The sequence below is a fragment of the Dromiciops gliroides genome, chromosome 2, assembly GCF_019393635.1.
Source record: "Dromiciops gliroides isolate mDroGli1 chromosome 2, mDroGli1.pri, whole genome shotgun sequence".
NCBI classification, from domain to species: domain Eukaryota; kingdom Metazoa; phylum Chordata; class Mammalia; order Microbiotheria; family Microbiotheriidae; genus Dromiciops; species Dromiciops gliroides.
Genome location: NC_057862.1, coordinates 251,034,706 through 251,055,160, shown reverse-complemented (window position 1 = coordinate 251,055,160; position 20,455 = coordinate 251,034,706). Strand labels below are relative to the sequence as shown.

The 20,455-nt window shown below is 39.2% G+C and overlaps 1 pseudogene; it reads right to left on the bottom strand.

Moving 5' to 3' along the window:
• Nucleotides 1–11,840: 11,840 nt before the first annotated feature.
• LOC122738657 lies at nt 11,841–13,276 on the bottom strand (annotated as a pseudogene).
• Nucleotides 13,277–20,455: the final 7,179 nt, after the last annotated feature.

Below are 20,455 nucleotides of genomic sequence, written 5' to 3'. Positions count from 1 at the left end.
GTTTATATATGTATGTATAAATCTGTGCGTATATTTAAAAACACGTATACTCTTATGAGATTCAGCTTTGTGTAGTTCAGGGTTTCTTAAACTTTTTCCACTTGTGACCCCTTTTTGCCCCAGAAATTTTTACACAGCCTTGGGTATATAGGTATATGAAACTTTTTACTGTTGCCAAATTTTTCACAAACCCCATATACCCCATATGGGGTCTTGTTCCACAGTTTAAGAAGCTTTGGTGTGGATAGAGAACTGACCTCAAAACCAGGACAATTTAGGTTAGAATCCCTCCTCTGACTAATAACAAAAGTAATGATAATGAGTTACTGCAGTAGCAGTGGCTAGCATTTTCATTGCACTTTAAGGTTTATATAGTGTCTCTGTGACCTCAGGCAAATCACTTAAGTTCTCCGGTGCCCTAGACAACAGTCTAAGGCTCCAAATTGCAAAGTAATTTTATCAGTAGTAAGAGTTTCCTCATCTGGGAGTTCCCAATACTAATGAAATCACATGTCCAGTTCCTATAGATAAATATCTAGGTTTTTTTTTTCCTACTTGACCTCAGATTTCACCTGTATAAGACACTCCCAGTGAAGAAATTCCTTTTCAGCAGTGCAGATCCACACCTGTCCTGTCTCTTATTGGTCTTAGTGAATTATCTGAGGCTCTGAGAAATGACTTGCCCAGGAGGTGTCAGAGGCCATATGCTCCCTCCCTCCATTCCTCTCCCCCGCCCCCTTTCCTCCCTCTCTGTCTCTCTCCCACTTCTGACTGGTCACTAGAGTGTGGGACAAGTCTTTGTGTAACTCCCTTCCCCCTGCCTTTTGCCAGAGAGGCAGAGAGGATTGCTGTATGTGGGAGGCAGAGAAAGGTTTTTTTTTTCCTTTCCTTTTCTTTTCTGCCAAGGCTGAGAAGAGTTCTCTCAGGCTTCTTTTTAGTGAAATAGCTGGTAAAGTGCCCCCCCCTCCCGCCCCATAACACCCTCCCTTCCCCCACCCCATGAAGATGGAAGTTTAATGAAAGTCTCTGAGAGGCTATGTAATCCCTAGGTGGGAGAAACAAGCTTACACAGCAGCATGGACATAACCACAACCAGTAACTATGAGTACTGTAGGAAGCGAGGCAAGTGGGGAACTGCAGTGAAGATCAGGAGTGAGCCAGGCAAGTAATCTATGGAGCAGCCAACTGCTCTTGGCAAGAGCATTTTCCAAGCAGTGATGCCAAGGCTACCCTCACTGAATGAAGCTTCCCAACCTTTACTCCAGCTACAGGGAGACCTTGCTCTATCTGAGCTGTGAACCTCATGAATGAGCCCATTTCCCTATTCTGAGGGAGAGTGGAAGGAGGCTATATTTACATATTTCATAGTATATACTGATACTGTTTTCATTGTCTTACTATTTATTTCTGCCCTGATGAAATTGAATGTTTCAATGATATCGTTTGCCTGGGCTTGTTAGTTTGGGGAGCAGCTGAATACTAGACTTGGAATAACTTCAGAAGTTTTTAGTTTTTTAAATAGATCAGGGAAAGTGAGCTAAGACAGGCAAACCCACTTTAAAGTTCCTACAATTTGAACCTGGGTCCATGAGGGTCCATAGATGATAGGCCAAAAAACTAATTGTTACAATTAGGCAAGTAATTTACTTTATTAAATAAAGCAGGAGGTTGAGTGAACATATCACAGAACTCTAAAATTTCAGAATTAGCAGGGTTCTTAGAAAGCATTAAGGGCCAATGTCTGAAGTCTGGTATATTTGTTGAAAAATGAATCTCATTACCTTAAAGTTACACCACATGTTGGGGCAGGGTGGTGGCATGGAGACAAGTTTGTGCAGCTTTATTTATAAGGTTGATATGTAACATCAAGGAGATTTTAAACATAGGTCATTATTAATAGCAAAAGAACAAAACCACTGCTTTCTGTTTGCCTATAAATTCTAGAGATTACAATGGAATAAACTCTTAATCCCTTGCCAAGTTAATGCATAGTTGCGTAGAAATGCTGGCTTGTGTGAAAATCTGCTAACTTCTAGGTTTTTCAGAATGAGAACTGTCTTGCCCAAATACATTTTGAGTCAAAATTTGTTTCAACATTTCAAAATCTCATCTCTATAAGTGAACATGTTCATTCCTGTGCCACGCATTGGTAAGGAAAGTCAGAAAAGCACTGGACTAGGAATGATGAGATTTGGGTTCTAGTCCCAGACCTACCACTAAGCTAGCTGTGTGACTTTGGTTTAGTCACTTCACTGGGCCTCAATTTCCTCATTTATAAAAGGGGAGGGTTTGACAAGATGATCTCTGAGATTTCTTTCTTCTTTAAAATTTTATCTTTTTATGAAGGAGTATATTTCATCTTGATTGGTAGGAAAGAAGCCCAAGTTAAAAAAGATTAAATTAGCTTTAGGTGATAACAGCTGTTCTTCAATACAAATCAAGTCTGGTTCTTGCAGTAACTGTGCCTACGCCTCCTCCTGACTTCAAATTAAGCTTTGCTAAGCAGATCCTGTATGGGGGAAAAAGTCACAGGCTCTCTGAGTTCGTAGGGCCACAGAGACCATCTGGTAGAATTAGCACCTGAACGGGAGTCCCCTCCATAACATCCCAGACAAGTGGTTTGTTGGACACAGTTTTTACTTGAAGACTTCCCATCATGGGGGAAAACTACTCTTTCCTGAGGCAAACCATTCCTGTTCAACAGTTTTGGTTGGTAGGAAGTTTTTCTTTATAGAAAACTAAAATCTGACTTTACAATTTCATCCTGTGGCTTCTTGTTCTGCCTTCTGGGGTCAGGCAGACCTAGTAATAATAACAGCCAGCATTTATATAATGCTTTAAGGTTTGCAGAGTGCCTTACAAATATTATCTCATTCAATCCTCACAACAATCCTGGGAAGTAGGTGCTATTATTGTCCTCATTTTTACAGATGAAGAAACTGAGGCAGACAGAAGTTAATTGATTTGTTCAAGGTCACACTAGTAAGTATCTGAGGTCAGGTTACCTTAAGACCCTCACTTCCTTCAAATGTTTAGCATATGGCATGACCTCTGGTATTCTTATCATCCTGATCATCTTGGGCATGCTCTAACACCTTCCTAAATTGTGGCATTCAATACTCCCAATATGGTTTGATCAAAGCGGAGTGCTGCCTACTGTCTACCTCTTTATCTTTGATCTTAGAATAACCTACAATAACTTTAGTCTTTTTGGCTGCCATGCACTACTGGTGATTCATATTGAGTCCATTGAAACTGAGAAGGGTCCAGAGCACGAGATGTTACATGGAGAAGGTAACATTATATGGGGGCCTTGAAGTGGGATATGCTTGGCAGCTAGAGGGCCAGAGGAGGTAATGAGAAGTTAAAAAGAAATCACCTTCTTAAAAATTTTTTTTTCTGGAGCAAGTTTTGGTACCATGACAACAGGGTAGGAAGACAAACAGAAAAGAGGATTTATTTAGACTCCTTTTAATTTACACTTTAGGGGCAAAAAATTCTAGATAAGTCAAGAATAAGTCAAAAATTCTGTGTGTCCTTGGCAAATGCTATTTTGCTCCATAAAATGCATGCAGAATTATATAAGTTGATCACAGATTCTCTTTTCAATGCCCATGCTCCTGCCTCTTCTCTCTTCAATATTCTTGATTCATCTAGAATTTTTTTTTTTTTTTTGCGGGGCAATGGGGGTTAAGTGATTTGCCCAGGGTCACACAGCTAGTAAGTGTCAAGTGTCTGAGGCCAGATTTGAACTCAGGTATTCCTGAATCCAGGGCCGGTGCTTTATCCACTGCGCTACCTAGCCGCCCCCCATCTAGAATATTTTGCCCCTAAAAGATAAAAGAAAAGTTATGTAAGTCCTCCCTGCTGTTCAGCTTTGCAGCCAGCTTCGAGTGAACATGTTATTATTGAAACATGTTAATAATCATGCTAAAACTTGTGTGAATCTGGCAAAGGGTTTTGCTAAAAAGAACACATATATCAAGTCAGATTGAATTATGGGTAGTCAATTACCTGGAAGCAGATCTTAGACCTCAACAGGAAATCTGTTTGTTTAAAGCCAATTCTTTTTTTTTACAGTTTGCATACATGTTCTGAGGAACATGCCAATTTCATCTTTAAAGCAAAAAGTATGCATTTAATACAAATATCTCAGTGAAAAAGTTGCCAGCAAGAAATGTACTACATATTTGCCAAGTCTTATCAGTCAGTCAAAAAGTATTACTGCTCATATGTGCCAGGCTTTGAGGAGTCAGTTTCTAGCAATTTACAGATTTAAAATACCCAGTAAAAGTAAATGTGGTATGATTTTTAGGACACCAAGAAGAGCATTTAAACACAAAAATTACTGATTAACAGATTACAGACTAACACCTTAAATTGTTGTTGATTTCACCTTTGCAACATATCTTGAATATGCCCACTTGTCTTCCTGGACACTGCCACCACCTTGGTGCAGGCCTTCATTACCATATGCTTGGGCTATTACAATTCATTCCTTCAACTTAATGTTTTGCTGTCATATTCCATCAGAAGTTGAGTCAACACTTGTGTAGCACATCATGTAGATGATCAGACACACATTCAAGCATGGAAGAGAAATTTCTTCCTGGGAATAAAGATGGCATTTGACCTGGAAGTGAACAAAGAAAAGTAGCTAATCCAGGCTATGTGCCAGGTACAAAGAAGCATTGAAATCCAAAAGGCTGGGTTGGATGACAAAACTGATTGCCAGAAAAGAGATTCATTCTGGAAGGCTGGAGGTGGAGCTGGAAGAGGGGTGATGACAGGTGGAAATCAAAGCTAGATAAATGTACAAAATGTAGGAAGCTGTGGAACTGACAGTTTTTCTGCATCGACCAGTCTTTCTGTGGTGAATGTTGGCATTCTTTACTCCCATACTTTGCTGATGTACCACAACAGTCAAGGGCAGTGTTCACCAGGCCCATTCTGGCTCATCCAGAATATGTACAATCCCTTCTCCCAGAATGCCTCCTTGAACCTTGAGGCCATGAATTGATGGAAGAGTACTGGTGAGAGGCCTCAACCAATTCCAGGATATGTGTTGTATGCTGTATTCTAAAACCCACTGGGTCAGCACTCCTGTCAGTCCTCTGGGTACTAAGGTAGCCTCATCATCTCCAAGTATAAAGGGGATACTGAATGATGTATATTGTGCTTATTCACCCATAACTGGTCTCAATCCTAATTCATCTTGACTTCGTTGAAGCCTTTGATAACCTGTTTCTTGGAATTTTTTTCTCTAGTTTTTTTCAGGGCACCATACATTCCTGGTTCTCTTTCTACTCATAAGACTGCTCCTTCTCAATGTAATTTTTTGGATCTGTATCCATTTCATGCCTCTAGCTGTAAGTATCCCACAGGATTCTGTACTGGGCCCTCTTCTCCCTCTATACCCTAGCTTCTTAAATTGTGGATCTTGACCCTATATGGGGTCTGAATGTGTGTAACAATGTGGGGTTGGCAAAAAAATTTGGCAACAGTAAAGGGTCATGTATACCTATTTTATATACCACTATACCCTGGGTTGCATAATCATTTTGGAAAAAAAGGGGTCACAAGTGGAAAAAGTTTAAGAAGACCAACTTTATTCTATCACTTGGTAGTCCTATCAGCTCCAATGTATTTAATTATCATCTCTATGTTGATGACTTTCAAACCTATATATCCTACCCTAATCTCTGTACTCATCTTGAATCTCACATCTTCAACTGCTTCTCAGCCATCTTGATTTGGATATCCAGTAGACATCTTAAACTCAGTGTGTCCAAAACTGAACTCATTATCTTTCCTCCTAAATCTGGGTGCCAGGTTACCGAGGTACTGCAGATACAAAACAAGTACCTTTGTGCCAGGTACTGCAGATACAAAATAAAATAGTCCTTGCCCCCAAGGTGTTTATATTTTATAGGAGAGAAACAATATGTATGCCGACAATTATCAAAATGTGTATGTAACAGTGTCTGACTCATACGCAGAGTAGAGATGCTGGAGAACCTGCCTCTGCAAGACATGTGATCATGTGTAATGCAAACGCCTTGGAGAGACTGAGGAATATATATATAGATATTCCGTAATTGGTTCTGGTTGGCTAAGAAGCTTTTTCTAATTGACTGCATAGCCAGAATTGGGAAGGGAGTGGGGAAGGGCATCATCAAAAAGTCCTGTGTCAGATTGGGCCTGGTCTCTTTGACCATTTTTTCTTTAGCTTCACTCATGGTGGATCTTTTAGGCACCATCCTTGACAATATCCATCCAGAGACAAGAAGCCTTGGGCCCTCCCCACCAGGGCCACCACATGGTCCTTTGGTTCTTTGCTTGTCTTGCTAATGCTCCTTTTGTTTTAGGCAAGGACATATCAGTGTCCTGGCATTCCAGTTTCTGGGTTCTGCAGATAGGGCATCATTGATGCCCTGACAAGCAAGGAGAGATCTTCAGTGATGACCCTTGGGGTTCAGTCCAACGGCAGCTGAGATAAATAAGGACTCATCCAGTAGCAATTCCACACTTGAACTTGGTCAATACCATAAAGGAACTGAGCTAAGCATGAACCTTCCCTCTCTCTACAAACCAAAGTGCCCTTGAGGAGTTGGGACTTTTTTTTTTTTGTACTTGTGTTCTTTTTGCATCTTTGTAGTAAATATTCTCTTGTAAAAGCTAATTGATATTAAGTAGTTAAATGGACCTAGGGCACTATGTACTAGCACTTAGCAGTTGGGTGGGGGGGGGGATGGTGTGGGGTGGTGGGAAAGCCCCACAGCTAATTTGTATTTAAAGTGATAGCATCAGAGAAGAGAACTCCCACCCCCTCACCCCCCCAAGATCTCCAGGGTAGATGTAGCAGACCTCATTCTGGGACAATTAGGCCAAAAGAATATTTTCTAGATATACAATGTAAATTCTAGGAGGAAGTCCCTAGAAACTGGGAGGATCAGGAAACGCTTCTTAGAGTAGGTTGCCCAGGGTCACATCATTAGTAAGTTTCTGAGGCCAAATTTGAACTCAGGAAGATAAATCTTCCTGACTGGAGGCCCACCTAGCTGCCCCTGGCACTTGAGCTGAGTTTTGAAGGGAACAGGATTCCATATGTTAGGGGGGAGGAAGAAGTACATTCCAGGCTTGGAGGACAGCCTGTGCAAAGACAGAGATAGGAAGGAGAGGAATTGTCATGGAAAGAACAGCAAGTAGTCCAGTTGGACTAGAATGGAGAGAATCATGCACTAAGCCTGAAGGGGAGGCTTGTACCACAATGTAAAGGCTATGAAAAGTTAAACAAACAGAGGACTTTGTAGGTTATCCTAGATGCTAGAGAGGATCATTGGAGCTTCTAGGAGAAGGGGATTGACATATTCAGACCAGTGCTTTAGAAATAGTAATTTGATGGTTTTGTGGAAGATCATTGAAGGGAAGGGGAGAACCTGGAATCTGGGAGACAAATCAGGAGACATATACAATAGTCTAAGCGAGAAATCATGATGGGCCTGAACTAGTCTCTGTAAATGGAGAGAAGGGGATGTGTGTGTCATAGATTGTGAATGTAAAATTGACAAGACTTGGCAACTGATTGTATGAGAGGCATGAGGGAGAGAGGGAAGTGTTGAAGATGAATGGAAACTTACAAACCTGGGAGACTGGATGGACGGTGATACCCAGGAACACAGATTGAATTGAAATCTTCCAAAAAATAATGTCCAGTGGGCCTGGTGCTGATACAATTGCAAGACATTCTGAAGGTGTTCCAGGTTCTTATGGTTGTGATGTATAAAGATGGGCTAATATGCCACACTCCAGATGGAACTCCCATGGGGTAGCTAGGGTGTGTTCTCAGAGGGTGTGAACTCTGACCTCAACATGGGATCAACCTCAAGTCCAGCAAACCAATATATTTGCATGATGCTAGCCAATTAACTTTTTTTTTTTTTTTTTTTTGGTGAGGCAATTGGGGTTAAATGACTTGCCTAGGGGCACACAGCTAGTGAGTGTTAAGTGTCTGATGCCGGATTTGAACTCAGGTCCTCCTGACTCCAGGGCCGGTGCTCTATCCACTGTGCCACCTAGCTGCCTCACCAATTAACTTTGAGCAGTGTGAAAGGGTCACCTCTTTTTCAAAACCAGCAGGGAATAAATCTGGGGAACATTCAGACTCCCTTGGAAGTGCTCTTGGTGACAGAGGACTTAGAGGAAGCAGGCTAGAAGGCCAGGCTAAGCTCTATTCTCTCCTCTAGGCTAGATAGGCCTTTTCTTAACTTTCAGAGACATGTGTGCTCTCTTTACTAATATTTAATATACTTTAATAAATGTTTAATGCCCCCAAACTGGTGCTAAAGCTTCTAATTTATAAATAACACCTATATTAGGAACCCCAGCTAATTATCCCCAAACTTGGGACAGAAATAAGGCTACCACACATATAGTTTTACATGCTACCGTTTCAAGTTTTATCCCTCTTGCCCTCCCTTCCCTCCCCCTTACTGAGGTGGTTAGCAGTTACATATGGGTTATACATGTGCAATTATGTAAAACATTACCATGTTAGTCATTTTGTACAAGAAAACTTGAATAAAAGGAAAAATGAAAGTGAAGAATTGCATGCTTCAGTCTATGTTCAATCAGTATCAGTTCTTTCCTTGGAGATGGATAGTATGCTTCATCATTAGTCCTTTAGGATTATCTTGGATCATTGTATTGCTGAGAATAGTTACGTCATTCACAGTTCTTTATCAAACAATACTACTGTCTCTGTGCAAACATTCTCTTGGTTCTTTTCATTTAGCTATAATCAGTTCATGCAAGTCTTTCCAGGCCTTTCTGAAATTACCCTGCTTGTTATTTCTTATAGCCCAATAATATTTCATCACCATCATATACTACAGTTTGTTTAGCCATTCCCCAATTGATGGACATTCCTTTGATTTCCAATTCTTAGCCACCACAAAAAGAGCTGCTAGAAATATTTTTATACAGGTAGGTCTTTTTCTCCTTTTGAGGATGTGTTTGGGATATAAACCTAGCAGTGGCATTGCTGGATCAAAGGGTATGCACAGTTCTATAGCCCTTTGGGCGTAGTTACAAATTGCTCTCCAGAATGGTTGGATATTTTCACAACTCCACCAACAGTGGATTAGTGTCCCAGCTTTCCCACATCCCCTCCAACATACAATATTTTCCTTTTTTTGTTTTGTTATATTTGCCCCTCTGATAGTTGTGAGGTGATACCTATTCTGTGCCAGGCACTTGCTAAACATTTTGCAAATATCTCTTTTGAGCCTTATAAAAACCCTGGGAGGCAGATGCTTTTATTATTTCCATTATACAGTTGAGGAAACCGAGGTAAACAGAGGTTACATGACTTGCCCAAAGTCACACAGCTAGAAAGTTTCTGAGCCTGGATTTGAACTTGGGGTCTTCCTGAATCCTGGCACAGTGCACTAGTCATTGTACCACCTAGAAGCACTCAGTCAAGTATCTGGAGAACAATGATCTTATTTGCAGATGGCCCAAAGATGGAAAGAATTAACATTGAATTATATTCAGTACCCCAAAATAATCAGCACTGGGCAGAAACTAATCAAATGAAATGCAATAGGAATATATGTAAAGTGTTAGACTTAGCTTCAACTTTACAAGTATAAGATGGGGGAACACAGGAAGAAGATCTTGAGAGTCTTAGAGGACTGCAAAATCAGTATGAATCAACAGTGTCATGTGTCCATCAACACAGCTAATGCAAGCTTGGGTTGTATTAAGAGAGTCATAGCTTCCAGGAATATTGGGGTGATTGTCCATTTGCACTCCGCCCTTTAGACTATATATGGTGTGTTGTTTAATTTTCAGTGTCATAAAGAAGAACATTAATAAACAGGAGAACATCCAGAGGAGAGTAGTAGGTCTCCTTCAGTTGCGGACGACCATGGATCAGCGCCTTGAAGAGCCACTGGCCACAGTGTGGCTGTGCAGTCCAATACGGGAGCCACAGCTCCTGAGTGACTTATAACCGGTAACTGCCGCATCCCGTGTTGTATCTACCCCATGAGGAGTAGCTGGAGTGTCCTCTCCAGGGTGTTGGCCTGGACCGATCAATATGGAAAACAATCTGTGGCCCATACAGCAGGTTTTCCCTCTCCGCGACATTGGTGGATCCAAAGGAGAGGCAGAGCCAATACAGTTTGGCACCAGTGCCACCGCAGAAGTTGCCAGAGGGATGTGATGTCCAATATCCAACTGCCTAAGGGACTCCGACTCCTGATTTTTCCTTGGGGTTAACTCCCGAAGCCTTTCCCATATATGGGTATAGCCACAAGGCAGTGGAGTCAGAGGAGAGTAAAGAGGATGGTAAAAGGCATTGAGTCCATGTTACATGAGAATCACTTGAAGGAACTAGAGATGTTTAGCCAAGAGAAGAAAAGACTCATAGAAGACATGGTAGTTTTCAAATATTGGGAGGGCTGTCAGCTGGAGGAGAAATCAAATGTGTTCTATTTGGCCTCACTGGGCAGAAGCAGGAGCAGTGGATGAAAATGGGAAGTTTAGACTCTGTGTAAAAAACAACAAAAACCTAACTTCCTAAGAATTAGAATTATCTAAAAATGAAATGGGTTGCCTTTGAAAAGTAGTGATTTCTCTCTTATTAGACATTTTCAAGCAGAAATTAGATGTCTTCTTATCAGGTACCTTATAGTAGAGATTCCTTTCAGGTAGGTGTTGAATCAGATTATCTCTGAGCCCCTTATAGCTTTCAAATTCTGTGTTTCTATGATTTTGTGACCTTTCTTTCTAATGGTCACTATTTTACACAGTATATACACATATATGCCTAACTAGTGATCAGAAAACTTTTATATTAACTAAGGTATTGTAAGAGAAATATTTATAATCAAATTTTGGAAATTTAAAAAATTAAAAAATTTTTCATAACAGGAAATATAAAATTTTCAACCCCAAATAAATTTTTTGTCTAGGTATATGAAAATATTTAATTTAAAAGCATCATTAAAGGAAATTAGATTGTTTTCTCATTTTAAAAAAATATTGACATTTCACATGCCAAGTCTGAAGATACTGTTTATTTCACTTGTTTCAGTATTTTCAGAAAACAAATATAACACATTTAATTCAGGGGAACAGGATTTGGATATATAGAAATAAATTATTAAGGATGAAGAAGAGTCTTTAAAATAGAAGATCCCTTTGGTCAGTGCTTACTAAAAGAACATGAAACTGACACCCTCCTCAGCCTCATTGTAAATAAACATTCCTCTATCATTGGAGTTGGTTTGTTAGAATCAGGGCCTAGTTTAGTGGCTTTGCTATCTATAGTCAGCCTTTAATGAATATTTGTTTCAAACCCATCAATAAGTAAGGGAGAGGTCTTTGGGGCTGATAGAAGAAAAGACAGCAAAAAACCAAAAAACAAAAACCTTTTTGCCCTGCATTGCTATCATTATTCTTTTCACAATGCTAAATCTTCACATACCAAAACTTTAGAAAATCAACTTATCCATTTTTGTGATTGTTTCTTAAGCATTAGCAAAATGTGGTACAGGATGATTATATGCTAGCAGCTCAAAGATGTCTTTAGCCATCTGGAATGTTCAAATTTTTTCAATCAGACATCAAGTCTTACAGTTAGGAACAGACCTGCCCAACTGCCAAAATGTAGATTGTTCTTTCATTTTTGATGATTCCACACTAGAAATGAAAGTTTCTAATGGGAAGTTTATTTATAATTTTTGATTCGAAAGACCAATACTGTTAAAATAGAGGCAAATCAAACTCTGAAGTGAGACTTTATATTCCTGCTATTTTCAGGAAAGAAGTTATCAAGATCCTAAAATGTCAAAATTATTCACAGACAATGAGTTATTTGGGAGGAAACTAATGATCTCAATACAGTCTTTTGCAACATCAGTGCTGAGCCAGGAACTGGACAACATTAAGCTGATTACCTTTAGTATTAAATAATAATGCACTGCTTCTACATTGATGAAAAAAGGATGTTTCAGGAAGATCTGTGGAGGCACCCCAATCACAAAAGGACTCATTTTTAGAACAAGTAAACACATGATCTAGGTTGTACGAGTAGAAGTGAGCTCACATTGAAGCTTCATGGGACTTCAGTAGAGAGGCTGGCATGCTACTTTGTCTAACATCCCAAATACTCAACATTCCATCTTGACCACAAACAACATGTTGCTGATTGGAATGTCTATCAACACAGTGTAGTGGAACTCTGTCGCCAGTCAGTGACACTATCTGAGAGGGTTCATTTCCTTGCTGTCTGAAATGCCTTATCTTTAACTGTCCAATTGAATGTCCTGTTAAAATCTTGGGAGCTGGAAGGAGGGTCACTACAGAGAACGTACCAGTGCCTGCATTCTCTATAGTCCATATAGTTTCTTGTCAGTCAGTTCAGAAGAGACTTTTTCTGCCATCTCTTCTTTTTTTTTTTTTTTTTGAGTGAGGCAATTGGGGTTAAGTGACTTGCCCAGGGTCACACAGCTAGTAAGTGTTAAGTGTCTGAGGCCGGATTTGAACTCAGGTACTCCTGACTCCAGGGCCAGTGCTCTATCCACTGCGCCACCTAGCTGCCCCTCTGCCGTCTCTTCTAAGAGACAATTTATGGACTATTGCACATAACACTTGTACATCATACATTCCTATAGGAAGGGCTGCCTGGATGGAATGTAGTAGTGGTCTCTTGCCAATTTCTGCTTTTCTGAGAGTCTGATTATTTTGATGGTGAAGAAAAATTGTTACATATCCTGCTAGAGGTGTGGTTTGTAACACTCCCAAATGCCTAACTAGATTAAAATATAATTGGCAAATATTTAACAAAATAAACAAAAATACCATAAAACACAGGTTACATTAATATGTGGTTTTCTAAGTCAATATGTGGCCCCCAGGGATCCTTATGTACAGTTTAGTGGCCTTTGTTTCTATTTGAGTTTAATATCACTGCTGTAAATGAAATACCTACAATTCTTTCCTAGTCAAAAAATTGCAAATCCATTATATCACCATGGTGTTGGATGTCATAACTAATGGTTATAACTTGTAACTAATGGTTGCCTTCAAACCCTTTATAAAATCTGAGGTTACCAAAATCTCTAAAACAACACAGTGAAGCATCATTTTCCTCATTGTTTCAGAATCCTACAGCAAAGGTCTCTGTGGGCTGCAGGCTCCCAGGGGGCATGTGCTGCCAGTGGATTTTGTTGACTTTCTGGGACACAATCTTAGCATAGATCTCCATAGTGGAGAGGACAGAACTCTACCACAACTCACTACAACAAAGAGTCATCAGCAAGCTGACTTTGAGAAGAATTGCTGGAGGGCTATAAAACTGAACAAAAGATCAGAGAATGATGACTCAGATGAGGAAGAAATTCAGTGTAAGTACCTTACAAGGGCTGAGAAAATATATTTGATAAGGTCCTGGTAATAGGCACCTAGTGTGTCTTTTCAGATCATGTAAGGTGGGAAGAGCTGAAGCCATACTGCAATTATGTAGACACTCATAGAGCACCCAGAGAGTCTAGAAATAGTAAATACCAGTGTGACCCTCCCCACTTCCCCTTCCCTCCACCCCTTGCAAGTTATGCTAGTTTTTCCTTAAAAGATTTTGAAACCAACTGTGAGACTTGATCAGCTTAGGGAATGAATGGCTCAGGCTAATGACATAAATTCTTAATTACCAGAGTATAAAATAGGCATGAATATTCTCAATACACATCTTCCTTGTTATGAATGGTTAAGTAAATCTCCTTTTATTAATTGTTAAATGAGTATCTTATTTCATTCCATTATCAGACCTAAACCACCAAAGAACTGATATGAGTCAATTCCTAACAGCAAGCTCTAATATACTGTTATTGATGTTGTAATCTTTTTTTGCAACATATGCAAATATGCATATGATTGCAACATATTTCTGCAGGTGATATGTGTATGGTTACTGTATGCAATGTTGTTATGGGATGCTATATGTTTTGTGTTGTTTTGTTTCATTAAATTTACTATGTCATGTTGTTTTATATTCTATTCATTATGTGCCATATGTTATGCTTGTCACATGCAATAATGCCAGCTGGAAGCAGCTTTTATGTGAATGCCATACATTAGTTACTCACATGTACATTGTACTAAATACCTGACATGATTATCTGTGATCAGGCTAATTGTCGATTTATATTGCTTAAATGGTGGATGCCTACAGATGTTCAGTATACCCCATGTAATTTTCTGTGGCTAGAAATTTTTCACTGTGATGAGAATGAAGGGAAATAGTGTCTTTTTCAAAGGGCCAAAGAGAGCACCAAAACTAAGGGGATTTGCTGATGCACAATAAATGCAAAAATGTGAGCCAGGTGGGTAGAGAACAAAGACCTGGTCTCCTTTTAGTTTTTATTTTGGCTCAAATTCATTTACACAGTCTAGAGAAGAGTTTAGGAATTTCCAATGCTAATTTTCCTGCCTACAAAGGATTTCAATTCAGTCCCAGGCAGGAGAATAAAAGAAAAGACTAGTTTTGGGGTCACTCTCACTTGACATTTCTTGTCTGAATATGATGGTTCATAGTCCTTGGCTTCAAGCTCTCAGCTAAAAAGCTCTCAGCCTGTCTTTATCAGGGAAGAGATCTAGTTAATCCATCCTAGCTAGGTAAAGCTGAGGTGGCTTACTGGTAGTCACGAAGAAATAAAACCAAGTAGCAACCCAGCATCACCAGGCAACACGTTGTCGTCCAGCATCAGTCATGAGTTGTTTTGTTCCTCCACATCTTCCATGCATTTGTCCCCTCATAATACATCTTTAGGTTTGTCTATTTCTCCCACTTCAGAAGGAGAACATATAGGGTTTGGCAAGGAACACTGTTTTGCTACTTTTCTGACTCTTCAACTTTATTAAATGTCTTAGCTTTGAATTTATGTCCTCTCACTGAGTAGGAAAAACAGATACATGAGGATGGAGGTGTTATTGAGAAGAGGCAGATTCACTCAGGGCCCTGAGCTTTATTTTTTTTTTTAATGACTTTCTTGCTTTTATTGATCCTAGGCTAAAAGGAAAGCACGGTTCCATATAGAATTGTAGCTCATGGACTTATTGTTGAATGGCACCTGAGAGGCCATCTAGTCTAATCTATGCCTTTTTCTAAAAATATTTTTATTATGAACTAGAAAAACATCCATAAACATGAATATTTCTATATTATGTAAAAGATCAGAAAAGAAGATGATATATAAAATAATGGATTTATTAAACACAGTGTATTTGGGGAAAATTTATATTTAATTTAACATGGTAATAAGGTTGCCCTTCTATTTTATGTCCCTTACTTAACCTTTTTATGCTTTTTTTTTGAGTATTTAAAATTTTTTTCTTTGCTATTCTTTTTTCTTTTTTTTTTTGATATCATTATTATCACCCTTCCACTCTCCCTACAACTCCCTCCCTTCATAAAAGTCTTTTCCTGTAACAAGTATAGTCAAGTAAAACAAAATATTTTGTGTCAGAAAATGTACGTCTGATTCTGTACCTATTGTCCTCCACTTCTTTACCAAGAGGTGGGAAACAGGCTTCATCATGGGTCTTCTTTGTTTTTTTGTTTTGTTTGTTTTTCTTTTTTTTAGTGAGGCAGTTGGGGTTAAGTGACTTGCCCAGGGTCACACAGCTAGTAAGTGTTAAGTGTCTGAGGCTGGATTTGAACTCAGGTCCTCCTGACTCCAGGGCCAGTGCTCTATCCACTGTGCCACCTAGCTGCCCCAATCATGGGTCTTCTTGAGTCATGACTGGTGGATGAATGGATCAGAATTCTAAAATCTTTCAAAGTAGTTTTCCTTTACAATGTTGTGGTCATTGTATAAATATTTCCTCTGGATCTTCTCACTTAATTTTGTTTCAAATATTCTCAGATTTCCCTGAAAATATCACTTTTGTAATTTCTTTCCACACAATAATGTTCCATTATATGTTTTTTTTCTTTTTTGTGGGACAGTGAGGGTTAAGTGACTTACCCAGGATCACACAGCTAGTAAGTGTCAAGTGTCTGAGATCAGATTTGAACTCAGGTCCTCCTGAATCCAGGGCCTGTGCTTTATCCACTGCGCCACCTATCTGCCCCCTCCATTATATGTTTAGCCATTCCCTAGTTGATGTTCACCCCCTTTGTTTCTACAACAAAAAGTCCTACATATATAAAATTAAATTTTTTTTTTTTGCGGGGCAATGAAGATTAAGTGTCTTACCCAAGGTCACACAGGTAGTAAGTGTCAAGTGTCTGAGGCCAGATTTGAACTCCAGAGTTGGTGCTTTATCCACTGCACCACCTAGCTGCCCCTTATTTCCTATCTTAAAATCTATAATATGGAACAAAACTGCCCCCACTGTATTTTTCTCACTTTACTCCCTCTGTGAACCTTGAAGATACTGGGGATTCTAAAGAGACATCTGTTTCTTCCCTTATTACCTAAAACAAGCATATTATCATCATTACTTCTAATTTTTCAAATGTGCTTAACCATTTAGTTTTCTCTGCTATGTTTATATTTCAAAATTTCTGTCCAGCTTTTAGGATCATGATAGAACTGTCCTTGTAAATTGTAGAGACCCATCTAAGTCACTGAACATGTTTTTTTCCCCAAACTATTTTAATCGAAACTGAATGCCGGACAATTAGGTGGCTCAGTGGCTACAGCAACTGACCCTGGAGTCAGGAGGGCCTCAGTTCAAATCTGGTCTCAGATACTTACTATTTGTGTGATGCTGGGCAAGTCACTTAATCCCAACTGCCTCCAAAAAAGATAGAGAAAGAAACTGAATGCTATATAATCATGACAACCAAACTTAGCCCTGATGAAAAGATGAGAAAGCATCTTACCTTCCTTCTTTGAAGAGTTGAGGCACTATGGAGGTGAGACATAAAAAATACTATGAGATTTGATTGCTATGTCAATTTGTTTTGCTGACCTGCTTTAGAAATTATCCTTTTTTTTTTTTAAATAAGAGATGGTTACTTGGGTAGAGGGTAAGGGACATATTTGGAAACAATAGTCAAATAAATAGAAAACATCAATAACGTTTTTAGAAATTTGAGTTGGAAAATGTAATTCACGTCACTGGTCAATGATCTTGAGGTTTTGTTTTGTTTTCTGTATGAAGCTGATGAACCACAGAAAGCAATAGAACTCCATTTTAAAACATTTGAACTGATCATAAAAGGTTTCCGGGAGTAGGGGTGGGGCAGGTTGGAGAAAGGTTGCATGGAATCTTGAGTGGGACAGGAACATTTGGCCTCTTTAGCATTAGCAAATTTTATTATGTCTGGAAATCTCTTCAGATTCAGGAACATTACATTTGTTTATTGGCAAAGAATATGCTTCTCCTTTGACTAAAGATGAGTGACTCATGCCTAACTATAATGTGACAGGAAGTGTATGTATGCCAAGGAATGGGTAGAAAAAGCCAATAAAGGCCATGTTTTTCTGCATGTATAAATCAAGGCTATGTTGTCTTGAAGAGATCTGGGTCTATTGTGGTTTAGAAGGAAGAACGTTTTGTTGTTGAGTGTATACACCATTAAAGACAGGAAAGAAGACAGGAAGATTATCAAGCATATGGCATTTTGAGACAAATTAAAATTAAATTTTCCCCATATCTCTTTGAGGAAGAAAAACAACTTTAGTAGCTGAATGTGATATTTTGCTAAATAAAACACACACACACACATATACCCATTCTAATAGATTTTGGCATATTGGAAAGCTCAAAGGAAGAATATTAACACCAAAGCCTTCTGCTGCAATAGCAAGAAAAATGGGGATAGGTAAGAGTGAGATGCCCATAAGAGACACATAAAACAGCCTCTGAAACACTTCTACAAATCCTCATTCTGGAACCTTTTTATTAACAAAGAAGGGGGGCAGCTAGATGGCACAGTGGTTAAAGCACTGGCCCTGGATTCCGGAGGACCTGAGTTCAAATCCGGCCTCAGACACTTGACACTTAACTAGCTGTGTGACCCTGGGCAAGTCATTTAACCCCCATTGCCCTGCAAAAAAACAAAACAAACACAAACACAAAAAAAAAAACCAAAAACCAAACCAAACCAAAACAAAACAAAACAAAAACCCAAAGAAGCATATTTGCTGTGGCCCATGTCCTGATGCATCCTCCCCCATACCCCTTGCTACACCTACTTACCCACCCAGAAACAAGATTTCTGTAATGCTTGCTCTCTTCCTGATCTTACCTGCTCTGTTCATGATCTAGAAAATTGTTGCCAACAGAGTATGTAAGTGCTGTTGAGTTTGGGCCGCTTGAATTTCAGGCAGCTTAGAAAGACAACCAGAACAGATAATATTTGAAGGAAACATTCCCTTGTTCTTCCTATTTTCATTTATGCTTTACATCAGAGGAATAAAAGAGCACCATATAAATAATGTAAAAGGATATGCTTTGGAGAAAATATTTAACAAACATGCAGAATACTTGTTCAGAAAAATGTAGACATTTTTCTTCTCAAAGCATCCAAAAACATTCACTTTTTGGAAGATCTTTGCCTCTCTCTTAAACCTGAACACTTTTTCTAGTATTCATTGTTTCTGGGAAGACTATGGGCAGAGGGCTTATCAGCAAATCCTGGCAAGTTGAAGACAGTAAAAGGATGAGACCATTATTTGAGACTTTTATCATGGGATAAAGACAGTGCCCAAAGATACCCTCTAGAAGTCATTAAATCTCTTATCCCAGAAGATTGATTGCAAGGTAAGGGGCTGATTACATCTCTTGGTGGAAGAAAGGTATTAACCAATACCTCTTTGAGGTGATTGAGCACAATATCCACAACAGAATTGAATTCATTCCCTGCTGATAAGTAATTGTTTCAGCACTGAGCTAGGACCATAAAAGAAGGATAGTTAGGGTTTCCTTGGAAGTCATCAGAATGGATAGTTGGAGGGACAGAACTGGAATAGAGGGTAGGGACTGACGTGGGTTCTGAGAGAGGGGTAGAGCGGGTGGGGGATGGGGTGGTGAAAGCTATGCATGCACATAGCCTTCCTACCACCCTAGATGATGCTAATGACAGTTATGGACAGGTGACTGTTGGAGTCTCTCAACCACATAGCCCAAGAGATGGTAGAACTTGGACCCCTGGAAATAGAAGTGGCAGCAGTTGGAGGCAATGGTGGAAATAGCCTGGGTTAGCTATCTGGACGAACATTGAGAGTTCAGGAAATCAGAGTGACAAATATAACAAAGAAGGAAAAAAAGGAAAATATTGAATGTTGGAGGGGATGTGAGAAAACTGGGACACTAATCCGCTGTTGATGGTTGTGAAAAGATCAGACCATTCTAGAGAGCAATTTGGAACTATGCCCAAAGGGCATACCACTGCTAGGTTTGTATCCCAAAAATATCCCCCAAAAGAGAAAAAGACCTATCTGTACAAAAATATTTCTAGCACCTCTTTTTGTGGTGGCTAAGAATTGGAAATCAAAGGAATGCCCATCAATTGGGAAATGGCTAAAAAAACTGTGGTGGTATATGATGGTGATAGAATATTATTGTGCTATAAGAATTGACAAGCAGAAAGATTTCAGAAAGGCCTGGAAAAACTTGTATGAACTGATGTATAGTGAAATGAGCAGAACCAAGAGAACATTGTGCCCAGAGACAGCAATATTGTTTGATGAAGTACTATGAAAGACTTAACTATTCTCAGCAATACAATGATCCAAGACAATCCTAAAGGACTATTGATGAAACATATTATCTACCTCCAAAGAAAGAACTGGTATTGATTGAACACAGACTGAAGCGTGCTATTTTTCACTTTCATTTTTTTCTTTTATTCAAGTTTTCTTGTACAAAATGACTAATATGGTCATGTTTTACACCATTGCACATGTAAATTAACCATATATCTGATTGCTTACCAATATCTGATTGCTTACCACCTCAGGAAGGGAGGGAGGGGAGGAAGGGAAGGAGGGATAAGGTTTGGAACTCAAAACTATTAATAAAAATGTTCATTATTTTGAAAAAAAAGAGTTCAGGGACCCAGGCTTTTTAGAGAAAGAGGATTGCCTAGACCAAGTGACAACAGCAACTGGAGGCAGTGCTGAAGTAGTGAAAGAACCTGGACCAAAGACACTGGGAGAGAAGAGGATTGCCCAGAGCACATAGACCTAGAGGAAAAGGATAAGTGACCTAAACCATTGATAGTGTGGAGAGCAAACCTCCACTATTACCTTGAATTATTTAGACAGTGTAGATCCAATGGGAAGGAAGTTACATGTTTAGCAAATCCAAGTTTGTTTTTTACTCTATGAGGATGTCAAGCCATTAGGGTAGAGCTATCATTCAAAGCATTTATTAAGTATCTACTATGTGTCAGACCCTGTATTAGTTGTTCAAAAATAAAAATAAAAGTGTT